The sequence below is a fragment of the Chiloscyllium plagiosum genome, unplaced genomic scaffold (genome assembly GCF_037043375.1).
Source record: "Chiloscyllium plagiosum isolate Xiang-an unplaced genomic scaffold, Cpla_swu_hap1 HiC_scaffold_12, whole genome shotgun sequence".
Lineage (NCBI taxonomy): Eukaryota > Metazoa > Chordata > Chondrichthyes > Orectolobiformes > Hemiscylliidae > Chiloscyllium > Chiloscyllium plagiosum.
In genome coordinates this window covers 7,760,316-7,776,942 of record NW_028270150.1, presented here as the reverse complement: position 1 = coordinate 7,776,942, position 16,627 = coordinate 7,760,316, and positions in this window count along the sequence as shown.

The window sequence follows — 16,627 nt, the reverse complement described above, 5'->3', positions numbered from 1 at the left end:
AATCTTGGAGGAACCCGTTTGGGAGAGGTCACAGCACAGAGACAGATAAGTGAATAGTTTTAAGAAAGCCTGCAGTAGTGAGGAGAGTGGGTTCTTTCTTGATTGTATGTTTTTTGAGATATGTCTCTTGATTAAACTTAAAATATAAGCTATAACTATTAATTTAACCTGGGGCAGTGTTATGTAGAGAAATAAGATGGTGTTATTTTCTGGGTCTGTAGATTGTGAAGTAGCAAAAATGGCCTTTAGTAGAGTAATGTGTGCTTCTTGTCAGATGTGGGAATTTAAGGGTTAATGCGGATTATATCTGCAATAAACGCTATTAGTTGCGAAGCCTATCAGATTGAATGGATCAGTTGGAGAGACAGTAAGAGACAATGAGGAATTTGCAACAGCAGCAGTATGTGATGGATGGCAGTTAGACGAAGGGGGGGAAAGTCTCAGATACAGTCACATAGATGGGTTAACTCCAGGAAGGGTGAGAGAGGTAGGCAGCCAGTGCAGGAGTCTTTTGTGGCTATCCCCATTTCAAACAGGTGTGCTGTTTTGGAAAATATAGGGGATGATCAATTCACAGGGCAATGTAGCACAAACAGCCAAGTTTTAGGTATTGAGACTGGCTCTAATGCAAAGAGGGGTACGTCGGCTTCCAAGAGATCAATTGTGTTAGGGGACTCTGTGGTCAGAGGTACAGACAGATATTTCTGTGGCCAGCAGAGAAACAGCAGAATGGTGCGTTGCTTCCCTGGTGCCAGGATCAAGGATGTCTCAGAGAGGGTGCAGAATGTTCTCACAGGGGAGGGGAGCCAACAGGAGGTCATTGTCCACATTGGAACCAATGACATAGGAAGGGAAAAGGTTGAGATTCTGAAGGGAGATTACAGAGAGTTAGGCAGAAATTTAAAAAAGAGGTCCTCAAGGGTAGTAATATCTGGATTACTCCCAGTGCTACGAGCTAGTGAGGGCAGGAGTAGGAGGATAGAACAGATGAATGCATGGCTGAGGAGCTGGTGTATGAGAGAAGGATTCACAGTTTTGGAATCTCTTTTGGGGTAGAAGTGACCTGTACAAGAAGGACGGATTGCACCTAAATTGGAAGGGGACTAATATACTGGCAGGGAAATTTGCTAGAACTGCTCAGGAAGATTTAAACTAGTAAGGTGGGGGGGAGGGGTGGGACCAAGGAGATAATGAGGAAAGAGACTGATACAGCCGAGAACAGAAGCGAGTGAAACAGTCAGGGCAGGCAGGGACAAGGTAGGACTAATAAATGAAACTGCATTTATTTTAATGCAAGCGGCCTAACAGGGAAGGCAGATGAACTCAGGGCATGGTTGGGAACATGGGACTGGGATATCATAGCAATTACATAAACATGGCTCAGGGATGAGCAGGACTGGCAGCTTAATGTTGCAGGATACAAATGCTACAGGAAGGATAGAAAGGGAGGCAAGAGAGGAGGGGGAGTGGCGTTTTTGATAAGGGATAGCATTACAGCTGTGCTGAGGGAGGATATTCCTGGAAATATATCCAGGGGAAGTTATTTGGGTGGAACTGAGAAATAAGAAAGGGATGATCACCTTATTGGGATTGTATTATAGACCCCCCCAATAGTCAGAGGGAAATTGAGAAACAAACTTGTAAGAAGATCTCAGTTATGTCTAAGTATAATGGGTGATTATAGTAGGGGATTTTAACTTTCCAAACAGACTGGGACAGCCATAGTGTTACAGGTTTAGATGGAGAGGAATTTATTAAGTGTGCACAAGACAATTTTCTGATTCAGCATGTGGATGTACCTACTAGAGAAGGTGCAAAACCTGACCTACTCCTGGGAAATAAGGCAGGGCAGGTGACTGAGGTGTCAGTGGGGGAGCACTTTGAGGCCAGTGACCATAATTCTATTAGATTTAAAATAGTGATGGAAAAGGTTAGACCAGATCTAAAAGTTGAAGTTCTAAATTGGAGAAAGGTCAACTTTGACGGTATTAGGCAAGAACTTTCAAAAGCTGATTGGAGATATTTGCAATAAAGGGACAGCTGGAAAATGGGAAGCCTTCAGAAATGAGAAAACGAGAATCCAGAGAAATTATATTCCTGTCAGGGTGAAAGGGAAGGCTGGTAGCTATAGGGAATGCTGGATGACTAAAGAAATTGAGGGTTTGGTTAAGAAAAAGAAGGAAGCATCGGTGGCTGAGGGGTGACCTTATAGAGGTTTACAAAATTATGAGGGGCATGGATAGGATAAATAGACAAAGTCTTTTCTCTGGGGTCAGGGAGTCCAGAACTAGAGGGCATAGGTTTAGGGTGAGAGGGGAAGGATATAAAAGAGACCTAAGGGTTTGGATGGGTATATGAATAGGAAGGGTTTGGAGGGATATGGACCAGGGGCTGGCAGGTGGGACTAGATTGGGTTGGGATATCTGGTCGGCATGGGTGAGTTGGACTGAAGGGTCTGTTTCCATGCTGTACATCTCTATGACTCTATGACTCTAAATGTTGCAATTGTACCAGCCTCCACCACTTCTTCTGGCAGCTCATTCCATACACGTACCGCCCTCTGTGTGAAAAAGATGCCCCTTAGGTCTCTTTTATATCTTTCCCCTCTCACCCTAAACCTATGCCCTCTAGTTCTGGACTCCCCGACCCCAGGGAAAAGACTTTGTCTATTTATCCTATCCATGCCCCTCATAATTTTGTAAACCTCTATAAGGTCACCCCTCAGCCTTCGACGCTCCAGGGAAAACAGCTCCAGCCTGTTCAGCCTCTCCCTGTAGCTCAAGTCCTCCAACCCTGGCAACATCCTTGTAAATCTTTTCTGAACCCTTTCAAATTTCACAACATCCTTCCGATAGGAAGGAGACCAGAATTGCATGCAATATTCCAACAGTGGCCTAACCAATGTCCTTCACCAGGAATGAAACATCGATTTTCCTGCTCCTCGGATGCTGCCTGACTTGCTGTGCTTTTCCAGCACCACACTCTTGACCCTAGTCCTCACTTTCACCTAACTAATGTCCTGTACAGCCATAACATGACCTCCCAACTCCTGTACTCAATACTCTGACCAATAAAGGAAAGCATACCAAACGCCTTCTTCACTATCCTTTCTACCAGTGACTCCACTTTCAAGGAGCTATGAACCTGCACTCCAAGGTCTCTTTGTTCAGCAACATTCCCTAGGACCTTACCATTAAGTGTATAAGTCCTGCTAAGATTTGCTTTCCCAAAATGCAGCACCTCACAATTTTCTAAATTGAACTCCATCTGCCACTTCTCAGCTCATTGGCCAATCTGATCAAGATCTCTTTGTAATCTGAGGTAACCTTCTTTGCTGTCTACTACACCTTCAATTTTGGTGTCATCTTTAAACTTACTAACCGTCTCTTAAGCTCACATCCAAATCATTTATGTAAATGAAGAAGAATAGTGGGCCCAGCACCGATCCTTGTGGCACTCCACTGATCACAGGCCTCCAGTCTGAAAAATAACCCTCCACCACCACCCTCTGTCTTCTACCTTTGAGCCAGTTCTGTATCCAAATAGCTCAACCTCCCTATATTCCATGAGATCTAACCTTGCTAACCAGTCTCCCATGGGGAACCTTGTCAAAAACCTTACTGAAATACATATAGATCACGTCTATCGCTCTGCCCTCATCAATCCTCTTGTTACTTCTTTAAAACATTCAATCAAGTTTGTGAGACATGATTTCGCACGCACAAAGCCATGTTGACTATCCCTAAGCAGCCCTTGCCTTTCCAAATACATGTAAATCCTGTCCTGCAGGATTCCCTCCAACAACTTGCCCACCACTGATGTCAGGCTCACTGGTCTGTAGTTCCCTGGCTTGTCCTTACCACCCTTCTTAAACAGTGGCATCACGTTTGCCAACCTCCAGTCTTCTGGTACCTCACCTGTGACTATCAATGATACAAATATCTCAGCAAGAGGCCCAGCAATCACTTCCCTAGCTTCCCACAGAGTTCTTGGGGTACAACTGATCAGGTCCTGGGGATTTATCCACCTTTATCCATTTCAAGACATCCAGCACTTCCTCCTCTGTAACATGGACATTTTGCAAGATGTCACCATCTATTTCCCTACAATCTATATCTTCCATATCCTTTTCTACAGTAAACACTGATGCAAAATACTCGTTTAGTATTTCCCTCACCTCCTGTGGATCCACACAAAAGCCGCCTTGCTGATCTTTGAGGTGCTCTATTCTCTCCCTAGTTACCCTTTTGTCCTTAATGTATTTGTAAAAACCCTTTGGATTCTCTTTAACTATTTGCCAAAGCTATCTCATGTCCCCTTTTTGCCCTCCTGATTTCCCTCTTAAGTATACTCCTACTGCCTTTATACTCTGAGGATTCACTCGATCTATCCTGTCTGTATCTGACATATGCTTCATTTTTTTTCTTAACCAAACCCTCAATTTCTTTAGTCATCGAGCATTCCCTATACCTACCAGCTTTCCCTTTCACCCTAATAGGAATATACTTTCTCTGGATTCTCGTTATCTCATTTCTGAAGGCTTCGCATTTTCCAGCTGTCCCTTTACCTGCGAATATCTGCCTCCAATCAGCTTTTGAAAGTTCTTGCCTAATACCGTCAAAATTGGCCTTTCTCCAATTTAGAACTTCAACATTTAGATCTGGTCTAACCTTTTCCATCACTATTTTAAATCTAATAGAATTATGGTCACTGGCCCCAAAGTGCTCCCCCATGGACACCTCAGTCGCCTGCCCTGCCTTATTTCCCAAGAGTAGGTCAAGTTTTGTACCTTCTCTGGTAGATACATCCACATACTGAATCAGAAAATTGTCTTGTGCACACTTAATAAATTCCTCTCCATCTAAACCTGTAACACTATAGCAGTCCCAGTCTATGCTTGGAAAGTTAAAATCCCCTCCTATAACCATCCAATTATTCTTATAGACAGTCCCCAGATTCGTTTTTTGAAGGGTCTCTGTACACTTTCATCTCTCTCTTCCTTTTTATATCTTTAAAGCAGCTCTTGTCAGTTTTTATATTCCTCACTCATTTGCCCTCATCGATAACTTTCTCTCCTTTTATTATCATTTTAGTTCTCTTTTGCTGGGTTCACAATTTATTCCCACCTTCAGAGTTATCACTGATTTTAGGCTTCAAGACAAAGGAGCAGAAATTAGACCATTCAGCCCATCAGGTCTGCTCCACTATTCAATCATGGCTGATAGGTTTCATAATCCCATTCTCCAGCTTTCTCCCTGTAACCCTTGATCCCCCTGATAATCAAGAACCTGTCTATCTCCATCTTAAATATACTCAATGACCTGGCCTCCACAGCCTTCTGTGGCAGTGAATTCCACAGATTTCCCATTCTCTGGCTGAAGAAGTTTCTCCTTATCTCCGTTCTAAAAGGCCCTCCCTTTACTCTAAGGCTGTGCCCTCAGGTCCCAGTCTCTTCTACCAATGGAAACATCTTCCCAACATCTATTCTGTCCAGACGATTCAGTATTCTGACTTTGACCTCCTTATACATTTTTTCTTTCAATTTTATACTCACTTTAACATTCTTGGTTAGCCATATTTGGTTTGCCCTTCTCTTGTCGAGAGTGTGGCACTGTAGCAAGTCAGGCAGCATCCAAAGAACAGAAGAATTGACATTTCAGGCATAAGCCCTTCATCAGGAATGAGGCTTGTGGGCAACGGGGCTGAGAGATAAATGAGGGGGGGGGGGGGGGGGGGGGGCTAGGGGAAAGGTAGCTGGGAATGTGATAAGTAGATGGAGGTGGAGGTGATGGTGATAGGTCGGAGAGGAGGGTGGAGCAGAAGGCTGGGAAGGAAGATGGACAGGTCAAGAGGGTGGTACCGAGATGGGGTCTTGGAACTGGGATAAGATGGGGGGTCGGGAAATGAGGAAACTGGTGAGATCCACATTGATCTCCTGTGGTTGCAGGGACACAAGGTGGAAGATGAGGCGTTCTTCCTCCAGGTGTCGGGTGGTTAGGGTCTGGTGATGGAGGACACCACATGTCCTTGGTGGAGTGGGAGGGGGACTTGAAGGGTTCAGCCGCGGGGCGGTGGCGTTGGGTGGGTATGGGTGTTCCAGAGATGTTCTCTAAAATGATCCACAAGTTGGCGTCCTGTCTCCCTGATGAATTGAGACCTGATGAATCGGGTGCAATAGACACAGTAGATGATGTGTATGGAAGTACAGTTAAATCTCTGTCAGATGTGGAAGGATTCTTTGGGGTCTTGGACGGAGGTGAGGGGGAAGGTGTGGGCACTGGTTTTGCAATTCCTGCGGTGGCAGGGGAAGGTGCCGAGAGGGGAGGGTGGGTTGGTGGGGGGGGTCACGGAGGGAATGGTCTTTACGGAACACAGATAGGGTGGGGTGGGAAATATATCCCTGATGGTAGGGTGTGTTTGTGGACCGGAAATGGCGGAGGATGATGCGGTGTATCTGGAGGTTGGTGGGGTAGAAGGTGAGGACCAGGGAGGTTCTGTCCTTGTTGCAATTGAAGGGGTGAGGTTCAAAGGCAGAGGTGCAGGAAGTGGAAGAGATGTGCCGGAGGGCATCATTAACCACGTGGGAGGGGAAATTGCAGTCTTTGAAAAAGGAGGCCATCTGGGATTTTCTAAGGTGAAATTGGACCTCCTGGGAGCAGATGAGACGGGAATTGGGAATAAGGGATAACGTTTTTACAGTAGGTGGGGGGGAGGAGGTGTAGTCCAAATAGTTGTGGGAGTCAGTGGGTCTGTAGTATATGTCCATGGTTCGTCAGTCACTGAGGTCCAGGAAGGGGAGGGAGGTGTCCGAGATGGTGCAGGTGAATTTGAGGTCGGGATGGAATGTGTTGGTGAAGTTGATGAACTGCTCAACCTCCTCACGGGAGCACGAGGTGGCGCCAATGCAGTCATCAATGTAGCAGAGGGAAAGGTGGTGCCGGTGTAGCTGTGGAAGATGGACTGTTCCACGTACCAAACAAAGAGATAGGCAGAGCTGGGTCCCATGTGGGTGCCCATGGTTAACCCTTTGGTCTGGAGGAAGTGGGAGGATTCGAAGAAGAAGCTGTTAATAGTGTGGACCAGTTCAACCAAACGAATGAGAGTGTCGGTGGAAGGGTACTGGTTGAGTCGGTGTGCGGGGAAGAGACAGAGTGCTTGGAGGCCTACGTCATGGTGGATGGATGTTTACAGGGACTGGATGTCCATAGTGAAGATAAGGCATTGAGGGCCGGGGTAACAAAAGTGTTGGAGGAGGTGGAAGATGTGGATGATGTCCCAAACGTAGCTGGGGAGTTCCTGAACTATGGGGGCAAGACGGTGTCAAGGTATGCAGAGATGAGTTCGGTGGGACAGGAGCAGGCTGAGGCGCTGGGTCAGCTAGGGCAGTCAGGTTTGTGAATCTTGGGTAGGAGGTAGAATCGGGCGATGCGGGATTCCCAAATGATGAGGTTGAAGGCTGTGGATGGGAGATCCCCAGAGGTGATGAGGTTGTAGTTTCCTTCACCCTGACCTCAAGTTCACCTGGGCCATCTTGGACACCTCCCTCCTGTTCCTGGACCTCTCCGTCTCCATCTCCGGTGCTGACTAACCGTGGACATCTACTACAAACCCACACCTCCTCCCACCCTGCCTCCTGTACCTCCTCTCTCTACTTATCCCTCCTTCAGAAACCTTCCTCCTTCTTTTTGCTGAGAAGCATGAATTATCTTCTTAACTGTCTACCACTTTTGCCATACTGTGTACAATTCTGGTTGCCATGCTAACGGAAGGATGTTGTTAAACTAGGCAGGGTACAGAAAAAATTTACAAAGATGTTGCCAGGACTGGAGGGTTTGAACTATAAGGAGAGGCTGGATAGACTGGGAGCTTTATCCCTGGAATGTCAGAGGCTGAGAGATGGCCTTATAGAGATTGGTATAATCATGAGGGGCATGGATAAAGTGGTTTTCCAAAAGTAGAGAAGTCCAAAAGAAGCCAGCATAGGTTTAAGGTGAGAGGGGAAAGATTAAAAAGAACCTGAGGGTCAACTTTTTCACACAGAGGGTGGTGTGTGTATGGAATGAACTGTCAGAGGAAGTGGTGGAGGCTGGTACAATTACAGCACTTAAAAGACATTTGGACAGGATACATGAATAAGAAAGGTTAAGAGGGATATGGGCCACATGCAGACAAAGGGCCTAGTTAAGTTTAGGATACCTGGTCAGCATGAACAAGTCGAACCAAAGAGTCTGTTTCTATGCTCTGTGGTTCTGTGACACTGCTTGCTCTCTGTCATTCCTGCTAACCCATCTGTCCAGTTCAGTTTAGCTAACTCTGAGCTCATTTCACTGTAATTCCCTTTAGTTAGGTTAAACGTGGGTCTCTGACCCACGTTTCTTACTCTCAAACTCAAAGTTAAGTTCTATCATGTTATGATCACTACTTCTTAGGGGACTTTCTATTCTGAAATAATTTATTCAACCTGCCTCATTACCCATTACCAGAACCAAGATAGCCTGCTCTCTGATTGGTTCCATTGTTCCAACAAACCAGCCCTATCCAGTCTATGAAATTATTTTCAATTTGAGTAACCCATTTACATGCTCCTATTATTTGTTGACTTCAAGCCTTTCAAACAGTGTACAGAGCAGGGCAACCAGAACTGTACACAGTTTGGTGGAAGTGATAGACAACTAAGAAGGTAATTCATCCAGTTTTACTCTGTATCTAACCCCGTGCTGTCCCTGTCCTGGGAGTGTTTGATGGGGACAGTGTAGAGAGAGCTTTACTCTGTATCTAACCCCGTGCTGTCCCTGTCCTGGGAGTGTTTGATGGGGACAGTGTAGAGAGAGCTTTACTCTGTATCTCACCCTGTGCAGTCCCTGTCCTGGGAGTGTTTGATGGGGACAGTGTAGAGGGAGCTTTACTCTGTATCTAACCCCGTGCTGTCCCTGTCCTGGGAGTGTTTGATAGGGGACAGTGTAGAGGGAGTTTTACTCTGTATCTCACCCCGTGCTGTCCCTGTCCTGGGAGTGTTTGATGGGGACAGGGTATAGGGAGCTTTACTCTGTATCTAACCCCATGCCGTCCCTGTCCTGGGAGTGTTTGATGGGGACAGGGTATAGGGAGCTTTACTCTGTATCTAACCCCGTGCTGTCCCTGTCCTGGGAGTGTTTGATGGGGACAGGGTATAGGGAGCTTTACTCTGTATCTAACCTCGTGCTGTCCCTGTCCTGGGAGTGTTTGATGGGGACAGTGTAGTGAGAGCTTTACTCTATATCTAACCCCGTGCTGTCCCTGTCCTGGGAGTGTTTGATGGGGACAGGGTATAGGGAGCTTTACTCTGTATCTAACCTCGTGCTGTCCCTGTCCTGGGAGTGTTTGATGGGGACAGTGTAGTGAGAGCTTTACTCTATATCTAACCCCGTGCTGTCCCTGTCCTGGGAGTGTTTGATGGGGACAGGGTATAGGGAGCTTTACTCTGACTCTAACCCTGTGCTGTCCCTGTCCTGGGAGTGTTTGATGGGGACAGTGTAGAGAGAGCTTTACTCTGTATCTAACCCCGTGCTGTCCCTGTCCTGGGAGTGTTTGATGGGGACAGTGTACTGAGAGCTTTACTCTGTATCTAACCCCGTGCTGTCCCTGTCCTGGGAGTGTTTGATGGGGACAGGGTATAGGGAGCTTTACTCTGACTCTAACCCTGTGCTGTCCCTGTCCTGGGAGTGTTTGATGGGGACAGTGTAGAGGGAGCTTTACTCTCCATCTAACCCTGTGCTGTCCCTGTCCTGGGAGTGTTTGATGGGGACAGTGCAGAAGGAGCTTTACTCTGTATCTAACCCCGTGCTGTCCCTGTCCTGGGAGTGTTTGATGAGGACAGTGTAGTGAGAGCTTTACTCTATATCTAACCCCGTATTCTCCCTGTCCTGGGAGTGTTTGATAAGAACGGTGTAGAGGGAGCTTTACTCTTTATCTAACCCCCTGGTGTCCCTGTCCTAGGAACGGTGTAGAGGAAGCATTACTCAGTTTCTAACCTCTCGCTGTCCCTGTCCTGGGAGTGTTTGATGGGTCAGTGTAGAGGAAGCTTTACTCTGTATCTAACCTCGTGCTGTCCCTGTCCTGGGAGTGTTTGATGGGGACAGTGTAGAGAGAGCTTTACTCTGTATCTATCTCTCTGACCTTGAAGGAATAAAATAATGAAATACTTCAACACAGCAAAGTTGGGAACTTTATTCCACAAATGGCAATCAATTGCTAGCTTTAAATCTGATGTTGATCTCTGTCTATTTTTTAACAGCAGCCTTTCGGATATTGACGACAGCAGATGGGGTAAAATCAGCCACCATCACATTGTAGCAGGCCTGAGGGGCTGAATGGCCTGCACGTTTCCCTGTTCCCATGTGTTCCATTAACTACATTGACATTAACAGTAGCTTTCTGCAGAAGAAATTCTATGCGTTTCTTATCCCCACGCTGACCAGATGGAGATTTAAATTAACAAGGTGGCTTCATGTAAATCATGAGTCTGAATCATTTTATCTCCATCTCTCACAATAAATGAGTAATATAAAGTAAGCAAATGATGTCAGAAGCCATAATCTCCCAGTAATCTGATCATTAGGCTCTGTGCAATGGTCCTATGCATCATTTTTAATTGGAGGCAGATGAGCATTTTAGAAGCAGGGTTCAGATAATCTCATATGTTTCACTGTTTAACAAGTGTCTCTACAATACTGATGAGACTATTAGTCTTGGAATTCCCCTTTGTAAAAGCCTTAATTGATTGTGTGTTGAAATATCTGGAATCAAATAGAGAAGTGAATGAAATGTTCGCATGTTATTATCTCGCAATCTGCTGGGCGGTGCAAATAACAGCAAGTAGTTCCCCTGGAAACATCACTTTGCTAAGCCAGTTACAGGAGTGTGACACAGACTAGATGGTGTGTACAGGAGTATACAGAGGAGGTAATGTGTACAGACTGTGTGTGGTATACAGGAGCACAGTTACTGATTAAATCTGTAAACCCCCGGTAAACTCCAGCATCTTTTTAGAATGCAGAACCCAAACCTGCTGACCCCAATATTGTACTCAGTATCCCAACTGTGCTGAGTACTGTAGCTAACACCCAACTCGCTTCAACACTGTGCATTATGTTCGAACTGACCCAATACTGTGCTGATTACCCAAACAACAAGACTCCACCCTGTGGTGATTATAACAAGGTCAGCCTGATGGACCTCTCAGAATATGAGTTCCCTGATTGGGGCTGTTAATCTGGTCCAATCAGGGAGCCCTGGCTGACAGATATAAACAGGAGTGTCAGCGGTTCTGTTCACTCTGAGACCTGGCTCTGAGGGACTGCGTCAGGGAGGGGACTGACTCTGAGCTGGCTGAACTATAAAGCCAATTTGTTAACTAATATTCCTTTGAGGACTGATTTCTCAATTGCTTGATCTTCACAGTCAATGTGTTACAGGTGTAACTCAGTTCTCATTTGGGAACTGTTGTTTAACTGGCTGGTTATAACCTGTGTGTTACTCTTTCCTCTTTCACTTTGAGAAAAGGACAATGCTGATTTTATGACAGGGCTTAGCCCTTGCACTCTGGTTTTCTTTGGTTTTTGTATGTGTCTTCACTGTTTTGGTTTTGGACTGAGCCCTTGTGGGAAAATACATCTTACCAGATGAGCTGTTCTTGTGGGAAAGTCCAGCTCTGGGACTGGGCCTCTGCAACGACTGAACACCTGTGTGTGTTGGGATGTGAGCACTTGCTGTATCCTGGAGTTTGGGAGAAATCCCTGCCCTCAGGAGTGGACCAAAACCCCTGTGAGTTACACCGTACTGTGTTCCTGTGAGTGGGCCTGGTTCTCCAAGGATGAGCCAGGACTCTGTGGGGAATGAACCCCTGTGTTCTGTGGGGTGTGCATCTGCTGTCTTCGGGAGTGGACTCTGCCCTCGGTTGTGGACTCTGTTTTTAGCAACAGACTCTACAGTTTGGAGTGGGCTCCATTTCTGACAATGCACTTTGTATACTGGAGTGGACTCTGTTCCTGGGAATGGACTCTATATTTTGAAGAAGAACTGTTAATGGTAATGGACTCTGTGCACCAGAAAGGACTCTGTTTGCTGATAATTGACGGTGTCTTGTTGCTTGTTGGGTCTATCACCTGCACTGTCTTACGTGTCCCTGGGTCTGGCAGGCCTTACTGTGAGCTGGGAGGCTCATGGGTCCTCCTGAAAGCTGTCACCCCGAGAGCCGGAGGGTGGGTAGGCCATCCTGTGAACCTGAAGGTTGGTAGGCTGTCCTGAAAGCCAGAGGGTGGGTAGGCCACCCTGATGCCAATTGCCCTGAGAGCCAGATGGTGGGTAGGCTGTTCTGAGCGCTGTCGTCCTGAGAAGGGGTAATCGGGACGGGCTGTCCTAGAGGTGGTCGGAAGGTGTGCAGAGCAGCCGAGAGCCAGAAGGTGCATAGGGGCAGGCTGAGATCTGGAAGGCTTGTGGGCTACCCTGCACGCTGTCATCCCAGGTACCGGGGTGGGCTGCCCCAGAGGTGGTCGAAAGGTGCTGAGGGTGGTTAGTGAAGCTGGAAGGCGGGTAGCCGTCCTGACCGCTGTCACCCCGGGTGGGTACCGGGGCGGGCTGTCCTAGAGGTGGTCAGAAGCCGAATCAGAGCGGACCGAGAACTGGAAGGGGCATGGGGTGGACCGAGAACCGGAAGGTGTGTAGGGGCGGGCTGTTTTAGAGTGGTCGGAAGGTGGGAGGGATTGGGGGGTGATGTACAAATATCATTGTTACCGTGTTGTAATGATTGAAACTGGGATTTGAGGTTTGTCCTCCTCTCCCTGTAAACTGGTTGAACGGTAGGGTTTCGGGGCCTGGCTTTGCCGTTACCCTCCTGTGTAAAATTGCTGTTTCTCTGTATACAACTGTTAATGTTAATGGTTTTGTAAACTGTGAATTGTTTAATAAAAAAAAACAGAGGTTCTGTTTATTAGTGTTTTTTAGTGTTCTGAGGTCATATTAAAATCTTACTAAACTCAGCATTGTTTCTTGACCTTTATCTTCCAGAGCGTTAATCAAGAACTCTTTTAGCTTTTTGTTTACAGCCTTCCCAACACTGAGGTGTGACTACGTCGCCCAATATCCTTCTGTACCACAAAACCTCCTCACAATCAAAAATATATTGCTTTATTATAAAACAAAATCTCTCCCTCTTGTTCCATCTGCTGCAGAAATATAGAAAATAGGAGCAGGAGGAGGCCATTCGGCCCTTTGGGCCTGTTCCACCATTCAATATGATTAGAACATAGAACATAGAACATAGAAGAATACAGCGCAGTACAGGCCCTTCGGCCCTCGATGTTGCGCCGATCCAAGCCCACCTAACCTACACTAGCCCACTATCCTCCATATGCCTATCCAATGCCCGCTTAAATGCCCATAAAGAGGGAGAGTCCACCACTGCTACTGGCAGGGCATTCCATGAACTCACGACTCGCTGAGTAAAGAACCGACCCCTAACATCTGTCCTATACCTACCCCCCCTTAATTTAAAGCTATGCCCCCTTGTAATAGCTGACTCCATACGTGGAAAAAGATTCTCACTGTCGACCCTATCTAAACCCCTAATCATCTTGTACACCTCTATCAAGTCACCCCTAAACCTTCTTTTCTCCAATGAAAACAACCCCAAGTGCCTCAGCCTTTCCTCATACGATCTATCTACCATACCAGGCAACATCTTGGTAAACCTCCTCTGCACCCGTTCCAGTGCCTCCACATCCTTCCTATAGTATGGCGACCAAAACTGCACACAATATTCCAGATGTGGCCGCACCAGAGTCTTATACAACTGCAACATGACCTCAGTACTCCGGAACTCAATTCCTCTACCAATAAAAGCCAGTACGCCATATGCCTTCTTCACCGCACTATTTACCTGGGTGGCAACTTTCAAAGATCTGTGTACATGGACACCAAGATCCCTCTGCTCATCCACACTACCAAGTATCCGACCATTAGCCCAGTACCCCATCTTTTCATTACTCTTACCAAAGTGAATCACCTCACACTTAGCTACATTGAACTCCATTTGCCACCTTTCTGCCCAGTTCTGCAGCTTATCTATATCCCGCTGTAACCTGCCACATCCTTCCTCACTGTCTACAACTCCTCCGACTTTCGTATCATCCGCAAACTTGCTCACCCAACCTTCTAACCCCTTCTCCAGGTCATTTATAAAAATGACAAACAGCAATGGTCCCAAAACAGATCCTTGCGGAACACCGCTAGTGACGGCACTCCAAGATGAAACTTTGCCATCAACTACTACCCTCTGTCTTCTTCCATCCAGCCAATTCCTAATCCAAACCTCCAACTCACCCTCAATGCCATACCTTCGTATTTTTGCAGTAGTCTACCATGGGGGATTCTGGCTGATCATCTAACTCAGGCCCCTGTTCCTGCTTTTTCCCCCAAAACCCTTTGACCCCTTTAGCAATGAGGATAATATCTAACTTCCTGTTGAAAATATTCTGTGTTTTGGCCCTGATTGCTTCCTGTGGCAGAGAATACCACAGACTCCCCACTCTCTGGGTGACCTTGTACTCTTAGACCGTGACCCCTGGCTTTGGACTCTTCAATCACTCTTCAATCAATTCAATAGGTTTCTACAAGATTCACACCCCTCCCCCATTCTTCTGAACTTAGTGAATATCATCCTAATCAATTTGACACCTTCTCACTCGTCTGTCCTGCCCTCCCGGTTCCTGCCCCCCTCGGCAAATTCCCACATTTTGCAACTAATCAGATCTTATAAATATCCTCTGACCCTCTAAAGACTTTACTACTTTGTTGACAGCTGTACATGTCAGCAGCACTACATTCAGACCTGCGATAGTCTATGAGTCACCTGTTGTTTGGCCAATCCACTTCTGGTGTCTTCAAGCCAAACACCCTCATCCTGCCCAGAGAAATAAGACCTGCTTTCTGTGATGGGAGAGCACTCAAAACTTTTTTAAAATTGGAGTGAGAAACAGGATGGCCTCCACACAGTTTTAAAAATCAGATTCAAAGTGTTATATTGTCTCCTCCTTTTCCATGCAGCAAGGTCAAAGAGCTGAATGGCCTCCTGCTGTTCCTGTCTTTGAGGTTCGAGGGGCTGAATGGCCTCCTGGTGTTCCTGTGTTTGAGGACTGAGGGGCTGAATGGCCTCCTGGTGTTCCTTGTGCATTATTGCATTATTTGTGTGGCTTTGCTGAGGGGGGAGGAGAGAAAGAGAGAGACAGAGAGAGAGAGAGAGAGAGACAGAGAGAGAGAGAGAGAGAGACAGAGAGAGTGAGAGAGAGAGAGGGGGAGAGACAGAGAGTGAGAGAGAGAGTGAGAGAGGGAGAGACAGAGAGAGAGTGAGAGAGAGAGAACAAGAGGGATAGACAGAGAGAGAGAGAGGGAGAGAGAGTTGGGGAGGGGAGAGCTGAGGTGGGATTTCACAGAGAGTTGAAAGTTAGCCTTTCACTGGGGGCAGCATCCTATCATATCCAAAATCAAAACCCCTTCACCATGGCAACTACAGCTCAGAGGAGCTGTGGGCACAGTGTGCGCCAATTACAGGATACAAAAAGGGACATTAGTTTTTGTGAAGATTCCCGGTGAGGAGAGGGTTGAGCTTTTTGTATTTTTAATTGATTTAATTTTGTTAAATTCTCGTAAGCTCTATAAACCCTTTTAATTATTCATGTAATAATTGGGTGCTTCATCGTTGTCAGTTTTTCAGCAGATGGTGGAAGTTTCCCTCCATCCCTTGCTCAGCTGGCTGCCTCCTTACGTTATAGCAGCAGCAAGCTGTCTTCATAAACCCCTGTCCCCTGTCACGTCCACACACTTCCCTGCGCCCCTCTCCTACAGTCAGTGGGAGCAGCTTGTGGTCTGTTTGGCAGGAAGCTTAAGACACTGCAAGCAGCTATCCTTCTGCAACTTCCCCTGGGTCTCACATCCCCCGAAGGGTGGGGCAATAGGCCATTCACCCCATCAAACACAGCATTCAATGCAAACATGGATGATCCCATTGTAGCTTCCTGCCTCACCTTGTAACCCTTCGGGTGATTTTGATCAGTTGAGTGAGTGGGTAAATGCACAGCTGATGTAATATAACAGGAATTAATGTGAGAGTATCCATTTTGGTAGCAAAAACAAGAAAGCAGATTATTATCCGAATGGCGATAGATTGGGAAAGGTGGCGGGGCAATGAGACCTGGATGCCCCTGTCAACCAGTCACTGAAAATCAGCCTGCAGGGAGCAGCAGGTGGGGAAGGAGGTAAATGGGATGTTGACCTTCATAGTGAGAGGATTCCAGTACAGGAGCAGGGATGTCTTGCTGTGATTGTACAGGGTCTTGGTGAGACCATATTGCAGTACTGTGTGCTGTTCGGGTCTCTATGTCTGAGGAAGGATGTTGTGGTAATGGATGGAGAGCAATGAAGGTTTACCAGACTGACTCCTGAAGAAGGGCCTGTGCCCGAAACGTCGAATCTCCTGTTCCCTGGATGCTGCCTGACCTGCTGTGCTGTTCCAGCAATAAAGTTTCAACTCCTGGGATGGAAGGGCTGACGTATGAAGAGAGACTGGATTGGTTAGAACTGTATTGACTGGGGT